General features: G+C 44.8%; 1 protein-coding gene across 3 annotated transcripts in view; it reads left to right on the top strand.

Annotated features, from left to right (window-relative positions):
* Window positions 1–19551, top strand: part of L1CAM (L1 cell adhesion molecule) — a 791676-nt gene that overhangs the window by 126390 nt on the left and 645735 nt on the right. For 2 of the 3 annotated variants that reach the window (XM_069645399.1, XM_069645400.1), the window contains exon 2: window positions 15802–15868. The exons of the other annotated variant lie outside the window; for it this stretch is intronic. The gene's annotated coding sequence lies outside the window, so the exon portion shown is untranslated. The remainder of the gene's footprint in view (window positions 1–15801; window positions 15869–19551) is intronic. 3 annotated transcript variants of the gene reach the window in all.

Here is a 19551-nt window from a genome sequence, read left to right as displayed (position 1 = left end):
CAGTGGTTAAAAAAGAGACTATGCTTATTGAGATGCTGATTACAGGGTTAGTGGCAGGAACACTGTATATATATTTCTAGAGGTGTTTTAAAAATGACTTACAAAAATAGAAGCATACTTGTGCTATGTTTTGTTAGATGTAGATATTGTTGAATCTGCTAATAGAAATCTTGCAGAGTTTCACAGTAGTTTTGGGTGCAGGAGGCTGTGACTAACAGGAGACAAGTATCCTCAGGGTTGAAATATACATCTGAAGTGTTAAAGTGAGGTGGCAGGTTACATGCACAGTTTTAAGATGTGATTGGTGAATGGATGTGTCAGTGTTTGAAAGCAGCCAAAGAGGAAGTGTTACAAACATAAAAGTAAAAAGAGCAGAAGGGCTGTCAAGTGCTACAGTGTCCGTGGACACTGCATTAGCCTACGGTCGTGCACATGCCATCTGGGTTTTTTAGGGATGCATGGCCTAGAATTAGGACTGCGGACACCGCGGACAGTCACAAATGTCCACGGTCATTGGGGGATTATCAAATCAGGTTTCATGGTTGTGGTGTACAGGAAGATAGAGTAGCAAATCTTTTCTTTGTTGTGTGCAGTGAAGATGGCTATAGCTATGGCTATGAAGAAGCGTGTCTTGATGCTGGGAGATTCTTGGATCCATTGGTTAAATGTGTACTCTGAGGAGTGTGGATTACCTGCAAATCTTGCATTAGAAGAATTTTAAGTTTATTGGTATGGAGTTCAAGCACTGAAGTGGGTGGAATGCTACCGTTTGGCGGGAGTATGGTTACTTTGAAGCATCCAGACATTATTATAGTTCACTGTGGAGGAAACAGTTTACACTATGTGACTGGAATATCATTAAAGTGTGCCATGAATGATACATTTACAAAGTTAGTGGAACTGTTTCCAGGTTGAAAGATAATTTTTACTTGGATAGCTCAAAGGCAAATGTGGAAACATTGTAACTTGTTTTGACCACAAAAGCCAGGCGGAATGCAAATAAAGCTGTATGTGTCTTTATTTTTCAAAAAGATGGAGTTCATTTGACTGATGTTGGAAATCAGATTTTTCATTGAAATGTTCAGAATGTATTGAAACAGTTTATGTGAACATGTGTATATATATATATATATATATATATATATATGTATATATATATGTATTTTTAGTAGCCGCAGTGAATACAACACAGAAATATGAAAACGTTAGAAGCGGCCTTTCTGAAAATTACAAAAAAACAATTAAGTTCAGTAAAACATTTGTTAGTTTAGTATATAAAAACCCCAACAAATTCAAAAATAAAAAAGGTTATTTTAATTGATTGTGACTCCGCTCCACCCGCCCCAGCCCAAGGAACTTTCCTGGGTTCTGCTTACTATTATGCTGTCCGCAGACTATGTAGATTACAAAAGGAGCTTAGAAACATATGGTCCTTACTAGAGAAAGTTATTTGGGACAGAAAATTGTTTCTGTCCTTTTTTCTTTATCACTAGTATTACATTGTCCATTATTTCCATTAGCAAGCATAGAACAACATGCTAATGGACATTTTGGAGAATCTTATTGAGTCTAACTATTTTACTGAAAACTGTAAAGCAGATGGAGTCTGCAAGATTGTTTGTGTTCTATTTTTGTACTGTGAAAGGTGGTTCCAAATGAAAGAGATAAGGTGGGGGAGAGAAAGTGAGGGAAGGGACACCAACCACGGATATGGAAGGGCAGGTGGACAGGGGAAGATGTTGGGCCTGTCTTAAATCTAAGGTAGGGGATAGTGTTTCTCATATTTCTTGACCAAAGCCTCGAAAGCACCTTGAAATTGCTCCCCCCCTGCAGAGCGGTGTGTAACAGTACATACAGAGTACTGTTGTCCTAGAAAGATAAGGAACAACAGCCTCTTGTATGGCCTTCCAGGCAGATGGTGGAATCCTCTGCCCCACAGGAGTGGACTGAGTGGTGGCAGGAGCGGTTGAGGAAAATGGGGTAGAGGAAGCAAGCTTACTCCCTGAGAAAGGAACAGCCTTTCTCAGAGCCCCCGGGTGGAATGTGCAAGTGTGACAGCGCATGGAGTTGGTACCTGAAGAGTACTGCCCGTGTTGTCTGGGACTGAGTGTGACTCCACACTCGGTGCATTTAACACAGGCAGCCCAAACCTTTGGTACCCCTACAACGGTTGCAAACAAATGCCACACCCCTGATTATTTCCAGGTGCCGGAGGCAAGTACTTCCTCTGCCTCATCTTCCACATCCTCTTGATCCTCCTCTGCATCAGCTCACCTGTTCCCCTGTCCAGGCCCTCCAGCTGATGGTGGTGGACCCAGGAGAGGAGGGATGGCCATGAGTGATGGAATTGAAAATAAATAATAGGTGTTTCTTCAGGTGCTCTCTCCTGGATTGCCAGATTGAGAATGACTAAAAGTAATGGGTGGATCCCTTCAGAGGAACCGTCCACGGACTTCTCTCCTGTCCGCAGACTACTGACTCTAGAATAAGCTTTGGAAAGTTGCAAAAAGTTGGGAGATCAACTGAGAATGGCTTTCAGAGCTCTGGAAGGGTGAACTGTCAACTTCAAACTTCCTAGATTGGCTGAAAATACAGTTTAAAAATGTTCAAGGAGAACAGACACCAATCATGGACACGTCATCATGGGCCAGTCACATGACACTGTCTGGGGACATCTGTAATGCCGGTAGATGTTTGTGAACGCCGGCGAACAAAAACCAGCGTAAATAGTTGTAGAAAGTTGATAGACGTGTTAAGAATGTTGCTCGGAGGTGGGGAATGGCAAGGCTTTTCACATGAAACTTCCTAGATTGGCAGAAAATAGAGTTTTAAAAAGTCAGCAGTGTCTGGACACTGACAGCAGACATGTCATTATGCCACACAGGTGAAGTCACATGACGACGTCTGGGAAGTGCTGCGATGCCACATTGATGTCATCAGAACACGGCAGCTAGAGCCACCGGGTGCATGTGCAGTGACATCTGCAATCGGGGGCACATGTCTGCGGACTAATTAAAAGTGTTTCATGTGGGCCCAGACATGTCCGGACTAGGCACGACATCCGTGAACTTCATCCATTGTGTAAGCAGACACCAACACTCCTATAGCCCGCAGACAATCAATTAGAGGATTTTTTTAAAAATATGTATGGATACAACTATATATAAGATATTTATAGTATAAACAATAACTTAATTTATGAAAATTGGAGTTTAAAAAAGATTTTATTGCTACAACTATATACAAGATATTTGTAGTATAAACAATAACTGAATTTATGAAAGCGGTGGGGTATCGGAATGGGAAACATAAATGGGAGTATTTGGAGTTTCAATACACTCATCATCAGGAGAGACAGGGAGAATAATTTCATCAAATCATCAGTGATTTAGGTTTTCTGGATTGTATTGGGGTGATTGCTGAGGGCAAGGGGAGCAGGAACAAGTAGGGCAGTGATAATCAACATTTCTAATGACATGATTTTTCACATAAATTTCAAGTTTGTTAAAGTTATTGCTGAGTTCATCCATTTTCAAATACAAGTTCCTGAAAAGCTCTGCATAAGTTATATTATTTGTTTTCATTCAAAGATGTATTTACCATTAAAGATTTCATCATCACAAATGTTGTCTTTGGAGAAGTTTTCTTCTAGCCACTCAAGTGTATTTGCCATGTCTGTCAAAAGAAAAAAGAAAATGGTAATATTTGCTTTAGAGAAATGTTTATATAATGAATGGTAATACTAGAGAAATAAATAATGTGTAGTTACTGTTTGGTAAGAGGTTATTTTCCAATGTGTTGCTGGTATATGTGAGTGTGTGTGAATAGTTGCACTAGCGTGTCAATATGTGGTGTACAGTTATGATTTGCTTTTGCTACATCCCATAACATTGTGTGCTAAAGAAAACCTGTATTTGTGCATTTCTAAATGTTGAATTGTGTACAGATGTATGTTTGGGTGTAAATGTTAGTAATGTTGGTTTATGTATATGTTTTTTGTTATTAGAAGGGTACAAAATGTTCTGTTGTCCCCTGTGCTTCTGGGCTTTGTTGATGCTACCTGCTCTCTGCGGTCCTTTATACTGTCCACAGACTCCAGAGCTGCTACATTGGGGGTGAGTAGGATATTAGGAACTTGTAGCAAATTAGGGTGCACCGGTAAATCCTATGAAATTCAGTGACATTTTTTTTAAAGAGACGTTATGTTTACAAGTAAAATTGAAAACCCCCAGAAATTCCACAGTTATGCTAAGGTAAGCAACCATGACTCACGCCACCATCATGCACTGCTAAGACTAACATCCAGGACATCAAAGATGGCATCACATATCAAATTAATTCTGATTAAAAGTCTCTACAAGGGGTTGTGTTTACAATGTTGGTAACAGCATATCAAGGATGATCGGGTGTGCTCTCATGAACAACTTAATGTATTAAAAAATGTACTCATTTAAATAAAATGTTATATTTAAGTGTTGTTAATAGAACAACCTAATAATACATACACATAGGCAATGGGGGCAGCATGCACCACAGAAGTGCATTATTTTTGATCTGACAATATTGGGCACATGGGTGTTATTTAGGGTCGCCAGGGGTCGCTACTGCGACCCCTCATGTCTCCCTTTCTACCCCTAAAAAAAAGTTCTAAAAATATTTATATATGTTTTAATGCACGCTCCTTGGCTGTGGTCAGTGCCATGTGACTCTTTGCTTCTGGAGTGGCTGGTTTTCTTGTGCAGGCCTCTTAAAAAAAAGAAAAAAGCACAGGGTTCCACAAGTCTAACACTTTCAGCAGTGACCCTAAATAGGAAAAAATAGGAATACCAAATAATGTGTCTTTCTGGAATTCTATACAATAATTGCTAGACTCATTAAAGGTTTATTTCAGGCACACATCAGGGGGTGAGTCACTGATTTAGTCTGTTCTTAAACACCTCAACTCAGCTTTGATGTTTCTGAGGTTGATAAATGAGTACCAACACTGGTTGGCTAATATTGTATGTATATTTGTTCTATATAAAGCGTGTAAGCGTAAGTGCTATATAATAGCACATCACTATCATTTGGCCATGGACGTCTGCTTGCATTCACAGTAATTTGGTAACATGGGCCTATACACACTGATATTAATGATACATATGGCGATCCATTCTTGAATTAAATGTTTATCATATCATAGTTATGTCATAACCATTTTTTTCATAGTGTACTTGGGAACAATGCTATGTGATGCCACTTCCTGTTTTGTCAAGGGGTGAAAAGTTGTGTTCCATCGCTTCCTGTGATATCACTTTGGGGTGGGGTCAAATGGCATCACTTCCTGTGATGTCATCAGAGGGCAAGGGTTGTATGATGTCATTTCCCTTACCCCTGGCATTTTGGTGAAATTACGTCTCTGATTGGGGTGTGAAATAATGATTGCAAGGCTATCAAAATCTTGACTAATGTTCAACTTGATTCAATGGCTAACAATACATGAATTACTACACACTTGTGTTAGTGCAAACAATACATATGAAGAGCCTTTATGCATAGAAATCTGAGGCACATACAGGGAAACTGCAGTAAGGAGGAAATAAGCAACATCACCAGATAATGACAATAAGATTACAGTTTATTATCATGTATACAAATTAGTTGTGTGTTTGAGGTATGCCTATTTTCCCATGTATGTGCACTATGAGATGAGACCAAACCCTAAGGAAAGTACCTTAACAACATAGGACAATGTTATCGTCTAAATATAAAGTACCTATTCAATTTTTAAATTCTTACTGTCGGTGAACAAAAACAAATGGCCTAGATATGTCAATGAACAAAAACAAGTGGAACAGATACGTGATGTCATCAGTGGTGTTATCAATTACATTTGTGATGTCATCTTTGATGTCCAGGATGTTAGTCTTAGCAGTGCACAGTGGTGGCGTGAGTTATGGTTGCTTCCCTTACCATAACTGGTGAATTTCTCTAATGTCTCTTTAACAAAGCTTTTTCACTGAATTTCATAGGTTTTTGTTAGTGCAACTTAACCACAACGTCCCTTTAACAAAGTATTTTCACTGAAAAAAGATATCCACACACACAAAAAATGCATGGTATATCGAATACTGTAAAAAGCAGGAGCACTTTTAGCTGTTCACGTTTTTTTTACCACCCGAAGGTTGAATCCATCTGCTGATGTTTGAGCTTATGTCCTGCATTTTGTGCTCAGATCTCAGTAACAGCCACATCAACTACCTGAGCTACCTCTACCACCCCTCTTCACATTTAATCTTTCTCTTTGTCCCCTTCGTTTCCCTCCTCGTCCCCTCTCCCTCTCCTCTTGTTTTTCTCCCTATTATTTGTCCTCTCCCATAGCACACTTAATCCATCTGCTCTCTGTCTCCCCACTTCCTTCTCTCTTATATTCCTGGCCCCTAGCTAACTTGATGTTCCTTCTCCCAACTCCTCTACTTCCTCTTTCCTGCTTGTCTCATTTTCGGATTCCCATGCTATGACTTTAATTTTCCTGGACTTCCTGCATGAGACCTGCACAATTCATGGACATGATTGTGCACACATAGAGGCCTGGTCTGCTATTGCAGCCTCCTTTGTAGATCCCCTACATGCAAACATGGATCACCCCAAATTCACTGCACGTGTGCAGTGATAGGCATGGAACGCTATCAGATCCGGGGTTTCTGTGCCTTTTGCCCTGCCCCTATGGGGAATCTGAGCCTGGATCAGAATTTCCAGAAAGTGCCCATTTCCCGGATGAACAATCGTTTGGTCTCCTTTCTCCGATCATACTGAAGGTGCGAGAATGAGTCTGCAACACGTGGGCAGGTTCTAGTGCAGGGCAGCCTTGTGATCTTGGGCAAGCATAATATACATTCCATGATCTTTTGATGTATATTAATATCTAATTCGGCATATTAAACCCATCACAGATTTATATTTAGTTCAAATAGTAAACTGCAATCACTCATCTTCAAATAAACCGAATTGCAAGCAATGGTGTTTCCGAATCCCGCCATGTCTTCTTTCTTCTTTTTGTCATTATTTTCCAAATTGACCATTTGATTTGCCTCCCACAAATATTGATTTGGGCCCCAGGCCCTTATTGCAAATGTTACACCCATGCCACGTGTCTTCTCCTCCGCACCTCCACTTTTTCCCTAGATCCCAGGCCTTCTTCCCTTTTAACTCTCCTTCCCAGTTCTTCCCCAAGCCCTCCTTTCTCGCCTCCACCTCTTTCCCTGTATTCATCAGCGAGCCTCTTTTCTGACCCTTTTTCCCCTGCCTCTTAAAAGCCGCTTCTTCCAGTTCTCTTCCTCCACCTCTCTGCTGCTTTAAATCTCCAGCCAATGTTCTTCTGCCTTTTCTCCTCCCAGCTCTGATTCCCATTTCCATGTTTCTCTTCCTCATCCACCTCTCCAGCCACTCTTTTCATTCTTCCTCTGCTTCTCTCCTTCTCTAGTACCTCCCATAGTCCTCTTTCGAAATCTCACATTTCCTTCCACTGTCTGATTCCTTCCGCTGCCTCCCTTCTCCCTCAAATGCCTCACCTATTCCTCTCACGTTAGAGCACCTTCTCATTCTGCCCTCTCCATCCTGGCCCTGTGTCTCTTCTCCTCTTCCTCCATCTCCCATCTCTTTCCTATGGCTCCATCCTTCCCCTGCTTCTCCTCTCCCTCCACCTCCCATCTCTTTTCTCTGTTTCCATCCTGGCCCTGCGTCTCTTCTCCTCTCCTTACATCCCCATATCTTTCTATGCCTCCAGACTTTCTCTGCTTCTCCTCTGCCTCCACCTCCCATCTCTTTTCTGTTTCTATCCCCCGCCTCTCTTTTTCTCTCCCTCCAACTCGCATCTCTTTTCTCTGTATCCATTTTTCCCCTGTTTCTACTCTACCTGCATGCCTCATCTCTGTCCTGTCTCTATCCTCCCCCTGCCTCTTTTCTCCTCACCCTGTATCTCTGATCTCTTTCACGCCTCTATCCTCACCCTACCTATCTTCTTCTCTCCATCTCCCATCTCTTTCCTGTCTCTATCTACCCCTACCTCTCTTCTCCCTCTCTCTATCTCCCATATTTTTTCTCTGCCTCCATCCTCCCCTCCTTCTCCTCTCCCTCATCTCTTTCCTCTGACTCCATCCTACCCCTGCCTCTCCCATCACTTCCCTCTGACTCCACCCTTCCCCTGCTTCTCTCCCTCCACTTTCCATCTCTTTCTGTTTCCATCCTTCCCCTGCTTCTCCCCTCCCTCCATCTCTCATCTCTTTTCTCTGCCTCCATCCTGCCCCTGTCTCTCTTATCCTCTCTCTGTATCTCTCATCTCTTTCCCCTGACTCCATCCTCCCTCTGCCTCTAACATCTCTTCCCTCTGTCTCCATCCTTCCCCTGCCCCCACACCCCGCTAGTTATCCTGCTATCAGCCTCCCACGCCGGCCAGTTGCAGATCCTTGCCGTTGATCTGAAGGGTCACAGATCCAGCGCCAGACCCGCCCCTTCTCCTCCATGGGTTGTTGTGGTCCATCACGCTCGCCCCCTCCCTGCAGCTACACAATACCCAAGCCTGTTTCCAGATCTTTGGGACATGGCCCCGGGCCCTTTTCCCAGGCCGAGGCTTCCTGTTCTCCTCTTTGCGTTGCTTCTTTCCTCTGGTTGGGCCTGGGCTTTCTCCCGCCTGTTTAGGTCTCGCTTTGGAGCCGCTGCGAAAGCACGAAGATGCTTCAAACGTTCATACAAATGATAGCCATGTTGGACGCCTCAGGGCCATGCAGCCAATCACGGCACAGAGACTGTTCCTTTCCCGAAGATCATAAAATATCACCAGAACCAAGAGCTTGTGCATCCGATTGCAGCGTTGGTTTCGTGTAAGAGCTGTGTATTGCCCAGGAGTAAGTACTCCGTGCTGTGGCGTGGCATGCATATGGTCCATGCACCCTGGCAACGTGCCAGGCTTTCTCTAGGTCCTACCTCCATGAGTGGGTAACCAGCAGTTTTAAGGTGGTTCTGTTTGAGCACTCTCTGGTCCAAGGACTGGTTACTAGGTCAGCAGAGGTTACACAGGGTTGACTTTTGTCCTGCTCTATTGCACTCCACCAGGCAAATGATCGAAATTCGGCGACGGGGACCCGTTACGTGTAGACATATACGCTGAATTTTGGTCATTTGCAAGGGTGAGTGCAAATAGTGTAGGGCAAAAGGTGTCATAAAAGCGTGCACGCCCACTTTTGCTCTGCACCTTTGCACTCGAAAATGAGCCCCAGAGTGGGTAGCGGGAAAGCAGATTCAGAAATATCCCTGTGTATCAATAAGTTCAATGTAATAGAGCAAGGGTTTGGTTTGTGCTGCCCCGGGCGTCCCTTGCAAGGGCCTAAGGCTGTACAAACAGGAAGAAGGGCACACATATCTGCCCATCACTTTCTACAAGCAGGATTTTGTGCTTGGTCCATTACCATCAGAAGGATAACATGGTATGCACAAGATCAAACTGTTGTCCGTAGAGGAGCTATGCATAATTCATAAAGAGTAGTTACTCGAGTCGACAGTGCAACAATAAGGTGCTACGCTTATATCTGTGCTCTCTTCCTTATTTCAATGCTGGGTTCTAAGTCACTGCAGTGATAGTTCGCAGTTTACGGTCCTCGTTTAAATGCTTCTGTCGGGCCATCAGTGTGCATATAAGGCCCATATAGCGAATAATCAGTGGGACCCTGCGCCATATTAATATGGCCCCGTCCATGCCCTGAAGCTAGGGTTGAAATGGGCGCAATTGGCAGAATTCCGCACTCTATGATGGCGTGGAGTGGCGCTCCAAACATGGCCGCCGCTGCTGCACTGTCGAGCGTGTTGTTTCGCTCTCGCCAGCTCTTCGGTGCCGCCCGTGGGAGCCGTGTTGACTACCTATTTATTTATTCATACTGGCGAGGTGGGCGCGTGACCTTTCTGTGGAGGCTGAGGCGGGGCACGTGGCGTCCATTTAATGTCGCTGCCCCTTTCCCTTCCTGCGCCTTCTGCTGATCAATATAGTTTGTTGTTCTGAAGGACCGCCTGCATATTGATCAGTTTCTCTCGACCCAAGGCCGTCCCCGGGGGGAGCTGGAGGCCGCGTGTGTTGTGTAGTGCACATGGCATCGTCGCTAACCGATATTGGCAGGACCTGCTCTGAGGAGAATGCTATCGAGGCCTCTGTGGGGTGGGGTCGGGTGGGCTTTCCCGGGAGACCCAACATTAAGACATAATGGGCGTCCGTGGGGGGTCGCCAGCATCTGCCTACAATGACCAGCTCTTGATCACCACGGCCAGGTTAACAAGATACGTGAATATTAACATGAACAATGCATTGCATTTCCCTCCTCCCATATACCCGGATTGTGCATTTCACATACAATGTTGGGAATAATCCTACACTACGCAATCGCATTTCTCTTGTTAATCATATTGGTAATAGTTATAATAAGGATTTCAGAAGTAATAGCAAAACTAATTTACTTCCACTACACAAATTATTATAATATCGATATTATTATATGACAATCATTTGAAGCTATGGCACATATCACAACCTTAAGTGTGTGCAGATGCTTGAAAATGGGTGACATTATTTTCTAACTACATGGTACTCATTGGGCCTCATTACGAGTAGGGCGTTAAGGGATACCGGGCACCGGTAAGGAGACTGGTGCCGGTAATCCCTTACTGCCCTACTACGAGGTCCCTTAGCGGGTCCCTCCAGTAACGACTGGTCTGACCAGGCGTTATGAACGGGACCCGTTAAGGGACCTTGAAGCTAATAACGGTACCGCAATTTGTGGTACTGTTATTAGCGCCTTCCCCATTCATGGGAATGGGGAATGACTTTTTCAATGGGGACATACCGGTCCCGCAAAGGTCGGACTACACCGGTAAGTCCCCATTGAATGAGACCGGTGCCGGGCACGTTATTGGTGGCAGTCATGGCGCAAATGGCGCCATGACTACCACCAATCATGTAATGAGGGCCATTGTTTTATCTCAGAAGAATGCTAGGCTGAGTCGGCTCAACTGCGGTTTAATCCTGTGATCTGTAGATCAGTGCCCGGGAGCACAGCCGACTGAGCTGCGGTACTTAGGCGTATCAGAGAAGTCCACACAGGATATCAATGCATTCCAACAGTTGCTTGTGGGGAAATCCCTACAGCGTAGGATAATGAAGCCTTCTGGTGAAGGCTATATGGCACACACATATGTGTGTATAAGGAACAACCATGCCGGCTATTACTTATAGAAGAAAATCAAAAGGTAAATATCACCCATCCCTCTGTCCCAATCCTTTCCCTGCGACCCTCAACAACTACAAGGTGAAACAATGGTAAAGGGATGCCTAGAATCCGCAAAGATAGAAGAATCAGAAAGTAAGAAAGAAGGGGAGAAATGGAAGCAGCCTCACTACCCCTCCTGATCAGTCATCCAAAGACTCTACAGGATTTCCACCTCATCACCCCAAAAAGACCATTGAAAGATTTTATCTCGAGATAATTCCTGAAACACTCAGCTGAACCACATTCCTAAGAACAAACATTGGTACGACAAACAGGACTCACCAATGGCCCAAAACCATTGCCTACACCTACCAAATAGCTATTCAACCCACCACAACACCATAATCACAAGAACGAACTCCTGCTACTGCATTCATTGCTAGACACCCATCACCATTCACCACAACCACTCAGCAGGAAATGATGGACGTGCCAGACCCCAAGAAGAGTCTCTTCAACCACTTTGAATCATAAATCCTTATTGTGGAACCCTGGGAATATAACAAAACCAACTTTGAACAAGCGACCAACATTCGTCCAACCAGTAAAACCAACCCTGAAATGACAGGTGCAAGCTGTCTCCCGATTAATGCATGCTCAGTCTCCAAGCACCATTCATTTTGTACCCTCTATCGAAATACCAGATAGATTTACTCATCATCATCACAAAAACTAGGCTCTACGATGATCAGTCTCGGCTTATCCACAATAGTATCACATCAGGGTTCAAGATCATCTGTGCTAATCACAATAGGAGATGGCCTAGTTTGGGTACATAGAGACTCCTTCTTAATCTCAACATCCTCTACCGACATCATTCCAGACTATGAATTGCTCACTCTGACCAGCTCCATCCCTCCCACAGTTGTACTGAGCTTTCTCTTAATCTACAGACCTCAGTCCTAAAGCCCCACTTTGCTCACAATCTCTCTGATGCTGTCCCCATTCTGGCTGTAGATCATCAGCTACTAGGTATACTTGGAGGTTTCAACATCTATCTCAAAAAAGAAGACAGCACTATTGCAAAGTCTCTGGGAGCAAACATTTTTGCATTATACCTCAAACAGATGGTCAAGTGTCCCGCCCACATAGCCAGAGACACTGCGGATTTAATTTTCTGTAATGAAAATATAACCCATATCTACTCTCCTGTTCACCTGACCTAAGGAGGCCATTTACCTATCCCTATAATAATATTCACTGAGGCACCTTCCTCATAGAACCTTCAAAAAAACTATCAGCCATGGCCAGAACATGGAAAGAGATGGACTCCACCCTACTCGAAAGACTAGAAGCAAGTAAATCTACTGTACCCACAGACACAGCAACAACCAGACTGGATGCAAAACTCCACTTTCACGACTGGAGTATTTTCATATTTGACTGTACAGCCTGCCCGTAGAAACCTTTAAAACTGGAGAAAATCGTGAAGAAATGAAGTCAACACACTAGCAAATTCAACAACAGTTATGCCTTTACAGGGCCGAAGCATTCAAAGCAAAGAAAACACACTATTCCAAATGCATTTATTCAGCACATCACATTGAGCGGGAAATGTCTGTCTGGGGAGAACCTAGAAGCTACCATTGGCTCTTTAATCTATCAGGATTTCCTGAGGATCCGTACCTCCGATCTTTACAAATCCATCATGAAATCTCTAGACTTCACGCCCATTTTCCTACCCCTCCTCAATGACTCCAGGAGCACCACAATAGTCCCAGTTTATTTGAAATCTAAACTCACCAGAACTCTGCTTAAAAAGCCCAGAGCTGATCCATATGAACTAGCCTCCTATCGCTATATCTCAAGCATCCCTTTCCTTGGGGACACTTCTGGAAAAGGTCACACATGGTCAACTCCAGTATTTCATCAAAACAAACCACCTCCTGGATGGGATGCGGCAAAGCTTAAGACCTTCCAGTACAGAATCAGCTCTGTGCTCCATCTGGGATACACTTTAGCAATAATCCAGAGTTCTGGAAGCTACTCCAGCCGGTAACAGCCTGGGGCTCAAGTTACAGGCCTTAGGAAAACAGGCGGCCTTTACGCCAGGGTCAGCGCAGTTACCACCCTGGTGTAGCCCATAAAACACAGTACTATTGCTATTAGCACCCTAAGGCAAACCGTTGAGGTGCTAATAGCAATAGAAAAAGAAAAAAAAACCTGCCTGTGCTGCTTTGTTCGCAGCAGGGGCCGGGGAGAGGCAAGGTTGCCATGGAAATGGAAGGCGGGGGCCCACGCGGAGCCCCTCTTCCATTTCAATGCCAATGAAGCAGAAAGTTGAGCGGCCTGAAGTAAGGATTGTGGAATTTTGGAGGGGGGTCATGTGGAGGGGCTGGATTGGGGGCAGGAGGCAGGGGAGTAGGTAAAATGGCAGCATCGGGTGCAGCGACCACTCACACTGCTCCAAACCCGGGCTTGTATTGGTAGATCCAGCCGGGTTTGGAGCAACCTGATTGGCTGCTGCAACCCTTGAGGATGCTAATTAAAAACAATACAGTTGAAAACATTTTGTGTGTGCTCATCCAGCTGGACATCTCTGTTGCTTTTCGCACCATGAGTGCCAAGATCCTCCTAAAAAGACCAGAATGCATTGGTATTAATTGAATAGCTCTACACACGGATAACCCCATTCCTCACAGGCAGAACAGAAACCACCACCATGAGCCCCTACAATTCCTGGCCTCATCCACGTACCTGCAGAGAACTCCAAGGATTCACATTCTCACCTCCTCTTCTTTTCAACATCTACATGACACCCTTATTAGACCTCATTAACAGATCTGGTATCTCCTGCAATAACTATCTGCAGATTTATTAACCACCAATCACCAAATGATCCGACATTAAAAGTTTCCTTGCAAAGGTGGACAGATGGATGACAGGAAACAGACCAAAAATAAAATAATAGCAAAACAGAACTGATTCTCTGTAATCATACAGGTTCTAACTCCACCACAATACATTGGCCTGACGAGATGGGACTTTGCCCGAAACTGTCAACTACAGTAAGGAATGTTGGCCCACAATGGACAGCACCCTCAGTCTTGATCCGCAGATCAGACCCATCGCAGAAGCTGTTTCTTCCGTGCAGTGTTTGCTATGGCACATCTAACCTTACTTAAAATTCACCCACAGGGCAATGGCCAAAATTTCTCTAACACTAGCCAAGCTAGAGAATGTAAACAGCCTCTATCTCTGTCTCCCAGTTTAACTAATGAGGAGACTTCTGAGTTAAAGCTGCAAGACTACTTCTCAGAATGAACCGATTCATACATAGCATGCTAGCCGTACATACTCTCCGCTGGCTACACATGAAAAAAGGATTTATTTCAAATCCTTTTGCATTGCCCAATGTTCATACCATGAAGAGGCCCTTCCTCTTTCAGACGTAGGTTTCAACACTGCACACCCTCCAGACCACTAAGGTTCAGCAATGCTGCACTAGTACTAGTTCCTAATGTAATAAGAATTGACAAGGAGGATCCTCTTTTTCAGTTCTAGCCATGAAACTCTGGAACACGCTAACCAAACAACTCCACCTGCAAGTGAACCACCAGACCTTCAGGGAACATCTCAAGACTTGAATTGGATCTTCAATCACCCACTTTGAAAGAACTGAAAGATAATGGCAAACCGATAAAATTGAGCTACTTCAGGACAAGCAATTCTGAAACTCTTCCCACTATTATACGTTGGAAATCAATTTGATTGCTGACCCATGAGACACCACCCCGTGAGACTAGCTCACTCCCTTCACGGGGTAGGTTTTATTGTTGCCCTATAGAGTGGACTGCACTGGATGCTGAAGGGCTGGAGGGTGAGAAGCAGGATCCATCTGTAGGAGAAGGAGACGTTAGGAGTGCAGGGTACGAAACTGAGATATGATGAGCTGGAGCTAAAACCAGCTCCTGGGTGTCGGGCATCACCCTGTAGGCATGAGCTACCACAGGGGAACCAGGAGCCACCAGAGCTGCTGCTTTACATTTAAATGTGTGTCCATTTTGTATGAACCGCTGTGTTTAAATGTGTATTAGATGTGTTCTAATTCTTGTCTATTAACATTCTCAAATACTGAAAGTTAATGTCACATTTCCACGTTTGGAAGGCACCAGTGGGCCCTAGTAGCCAAATGTAGCTACTGTTAGCTGTTAGTTTCAAGCTAACCAGGCTCTACCATGCTAGAAGTGGGAAGAAAATAGCTCCCCTTCATTTCGAACCCTGGGGTGAGAAAGATTACGTAACCTAGGCATTCCATAAAGATTACATTTCAAGATGTGGCATCCCAATGTTCAGCTGGGCACAGGGTGTGAAAGATACAGGAGAACAAGCACTAACTTATGTTAGAGTGTGGCAGCCCGATGGGTGGTTTTTTCACGCAGCTCGACATGTCTACAGTTCACATTTTCGTCCGGCTAAAAAAGTCCCAAACTTGATGACGTGCCGTAGGATTGTTATGTATTTAAGCCTTTCCTTTGTTAATAAAGCTATTGTTTTTTTCTTCCTCGTTCAGAGCCGCAAAACTAAAGAGGCCATCGTCGGTGATGCCATCAATCCACATCTGACATCTGCTTGTGCTGGTGAGTGCCCAGAAAAGATTCACCCCCGTGTTTTGTTTTAGGTCAATGGGTGGCATGTGCTGGGAAAGAAAATATTCTTTCGGAGGGCAGTCATGATAAGTAGCATAATTTGGTTAGGAGGCATTTGATTGGACCTCGGTGGCCGTCATACGTTCAATTTATTTGTAATACTTTATTTATCCAAACAGGATAGCAAGACGGCTGCAGCTAATTTTGTGCACAGCAGACACCATATTACTCTAATTTGCAGCTTAACCTGTGCGTCTTGTGCTTCCAGGCCCATCCAGATAAGAAAGAGACCACTTCAGTTAATTCTTGCACACAGCGGTCTCCATATCACGTCAATATCACATTGATTGTGCGAGCAGCACCGCATGATGGATCAATAGACAGGCAGTGATTTTTTAAGCATGTTTGGTAGAATGCATGCTTCAATTGGAAGATTATTACAGATGGTTTGCAAGCCATCAGCTCAGGTCCTGAAGAAGCGCCTGTTCTAGGCATAATTGCCAGCTTCATGGTGGGAAGTCTGTGGCATGCATTCAAGGTATCCGTCAATCTCGTGGAATAGGACAAGAGGCTATTGCATCGAATCAGTGAATGCAATACAAATAATAGTATTTCATTGAAATGTTGATGCATTGACTGTGCCCTGTTTTTTCTTCATATTTGGGTAGTGGCTTGCCTGTGCCACGTTATACATCAACACTCAGTAACAAGGAAGGTTGGTTTAGAACAGTGGTCTTCAAACTGGGGAGCTGGCCCCTTTAGGGGGCCCGAAGGATGTCCAGGAGGTCCCCAGACTCCTTAAAAAGGGAATAAGATGACTGTTTTCAATTTTAAAAAAGGATTAAGGGGACTGCTTTTAATAGAAAATAAAAGCAGTAGATTCATCTGCATTTATTTTAAAGAGCCTGGGCTCTGCCTGGACATCATTTTGGTCCCTTAGGGGGGCCAACCCATAGATGGGGGGCCCAGAAACACTATTTTTGCTCAGGGGATTTGCGGGGGGCATGGGCAGTATGCAAAAGTTTGAATACCTCTGTTTTGGAGCCCAGAAGGACTAGAATAAGTCTATCCTGCAGACAAGAGGGAGCAGGCAGGCCAGAATAGTATACCGCTCTCTGTCTGGAAGCACATCGAGGGCGAAGATGATGGGCAGGTGTGATCAAAAAGAGCAGCAGAACGAGTACAGGAACTTTGTTCTACCAATCCATTTCAAAGATGAAAAGTTAGTTAAATAAAAATGCAGCTTCAATGCGCAGGTAAACAACAACTGGGAGACTTTAAAAACGGCAAATCCCTATGATCGGATCGATGTGTGTTACGGTGGTGAGGTGTCCTGGGAGGCAGGGAGGCCTGCGCACGCAATGCCGCAGCAAACACAAACACTCTCTAGGCATGGAGTTTGCGAAATGCTGGTAGGGCTGGTAGCACAACGATGGCCTGTGTTATATGTCAACTAGGCATTTCAGCGTGCCATGAAATAAAGCAATATAGCATTTATATACTGGAGCATGCAATAAGACAGGAGCCGAGGCAGTGCGTGGTTAACAGCTTCTCTTTATTTCTCGAACTGCCGCTCGAGGCGGTAACCCCGCCTCTAGCACCACGTGGGACGCAGCCCACCTTTCACCGTAATAGATATAGGACTATTCCTCTGAAACTGTAATCGCACTGGAGGTAGGACATTACATCTCCCCCCTCCTTAAACACTTCAACGGTATTCAGTTGGATTCTTCAATCCATCTAATGGGCCTGCGGATGACCCTCTTGGATGGGCTGCGCACCGGTGGGGCTGATTTTGCCGGTGTGCTGTCGCTTTCACTGCCACTGTCAGCCGCATCTCTTTCCTCTTCCTGATATTCAGAGTCTGTGTCCGATGAGTCACTTCTGGATGTTGTTGAGGTGCTGACAGTGGTGTCAGTGCTGTCAAAAGTCTTGAAAAAGGATGAATTTCTGGTGATTGTGCCATTAGGGCTAGCGGCGGTTATCATCGACCCTTGGATGTGGGTCACTATCATGGGATCTGGCTTGAAAGTAGGCATGTCCTTTGTGACCTGCTTTTGTCGTACTAGTACTTGATCGCCAATGCCGAAGGTGTTGGGTCGGGCACGTCTTCGGGCATCTGTGTACGTCTTCATCTTGTCCTTACTTTCTCGATCTTTGCTTCTGGCCCTCTTTGTGTGTGTGGATTTATCCTTCCTTTGCACGTGGTGTGGAAGTCGTGTTTTGATGACACGCCCAAACATTAGCATTGATGGGCATTCACCAGTTGAGCTATGCGGTGTATTCCGATATTCTCGTAGTAAGGTACAGATGGCTTGCATGAATGATCCATTTGTGATGGAGCAGATTTGTAGAGTGCGTTTGAGGTTTCCCATGAAACGCTCTACCATTCCATTCGCCTGTGGCCACAGTGGTGTGACTTTGTGATGTTGAAATCCTAGATGTTCTGCGAACATGGCAAAGTCATGGCTCGTGAAGGGAGGTCCATTGTCCGATTTGACTTTGGAAGGGATGCCATAGTCGGCAAATGTTTTGTCCAGCGCAGGTATGATGGATTGTGCACTGGTCGAGTGAACCAGATGTACTTCGGGGAATCGTGACATTTCATCAATGATCACTAGCACGTATTTGCCATTTGCCAGCGGGCCAAACATATCTATGGCTACTTCATCCCACACTTGCAGCGGCATCTCCGATGTCTTGAGTGGCTCGGGAAACGTGCGCGGTGCCACCGCCTGACATGCTAGGCATTTCCGTAGGAGCTGTTCTACTCGCTCGTCTATGGAGGGGAACCATACCTTGGTTCTCAGTTGCCTCTTGGTCGACACTATTCCTCTGTGTCCTGCATGGGCGATGTCCAGTACCTGATCTTGTAGGGTTTTTGGGATAACTATTTTGTTTTCTTTTAGTAGTAGGCCTTCAGGTGATGTGGATAGTGTATGACGGACGAGTTTGAATGTGCGAAGGTGTTGTTCCTCTTCTGTGGACAAGGCGGATGCCCCTTTTGTTCTGACATGCCATTGGTTCGATTTGAGGCAAGATTGTACTATTTGGAGTAGTCCGTCCTTTTGGGTTGCTTCGAGCAGTTGTGCCGTGGTGATGTATTTAGGTAGCGCGCTGCTAATTAGGTACCTTAGATATTGATTTGCTTTGTGGGATTGGCGCTCATCTTGAGCTGGGAGCGGGTAGCGTGATAGGAAGTCGGCAGGGTTGTTGTCTTTGCCAGGTCGATGTATTATCTTGAACGAATACTCTTGTAGCCTTAGGCCCCATCTGGCAATTCGTGGTGGCATTCTCGCAGTCGGCTTCCCATAGATGGTGGTGAGGGCCTGGTGATCTGTGATTATGGTGAATGGTCGTCCATACAGAAATAGATGATAGTGCTTGCACGCCCACACTACTGCTAAGCTCTCCTTTTCGGGTTGGGAGTATGCGCATTCTGTCTTGGATAAGCTGCGGCTGGCGTAGGCTACAATTCTTCTTGGCGAGTCAGGTGGTGCACCACGCCTGGATTGTGTGAGGATTGCTCCTAGTCCGACTGGGCTCGCATCAACTGTGAGTTCTGTGTCAAAGTCAGGGTCGTAATAAGCCATGCAGGAGGCTGTTGCGATTCTTTTCTTGATTTCTTGAAACGCTTCTTCGCAGGCATTTGACCACTGGAATTCTTGATGTTT

This window comes from Ambystoma mexicanum, chromosome 2p (assembly GCF_040938575.1).
Source record: "Ambystoma mexicanum isolate Mex_15411 chromosome 2p, UKY_AmexF1_1, whole genome shotgun sequence".
Lineage (NCBI taxonomy): Eukaryota > Metazoa > Chordata > Amphibia > Caudata > Ambystomatidae > Ambystoma > Ambystoma mexicanum.
The sequence above is the reverse complement of the archived record's forward strand: the minus strand, read 5'-3'. Positions and strand labels throughout refer to the sequence as shown.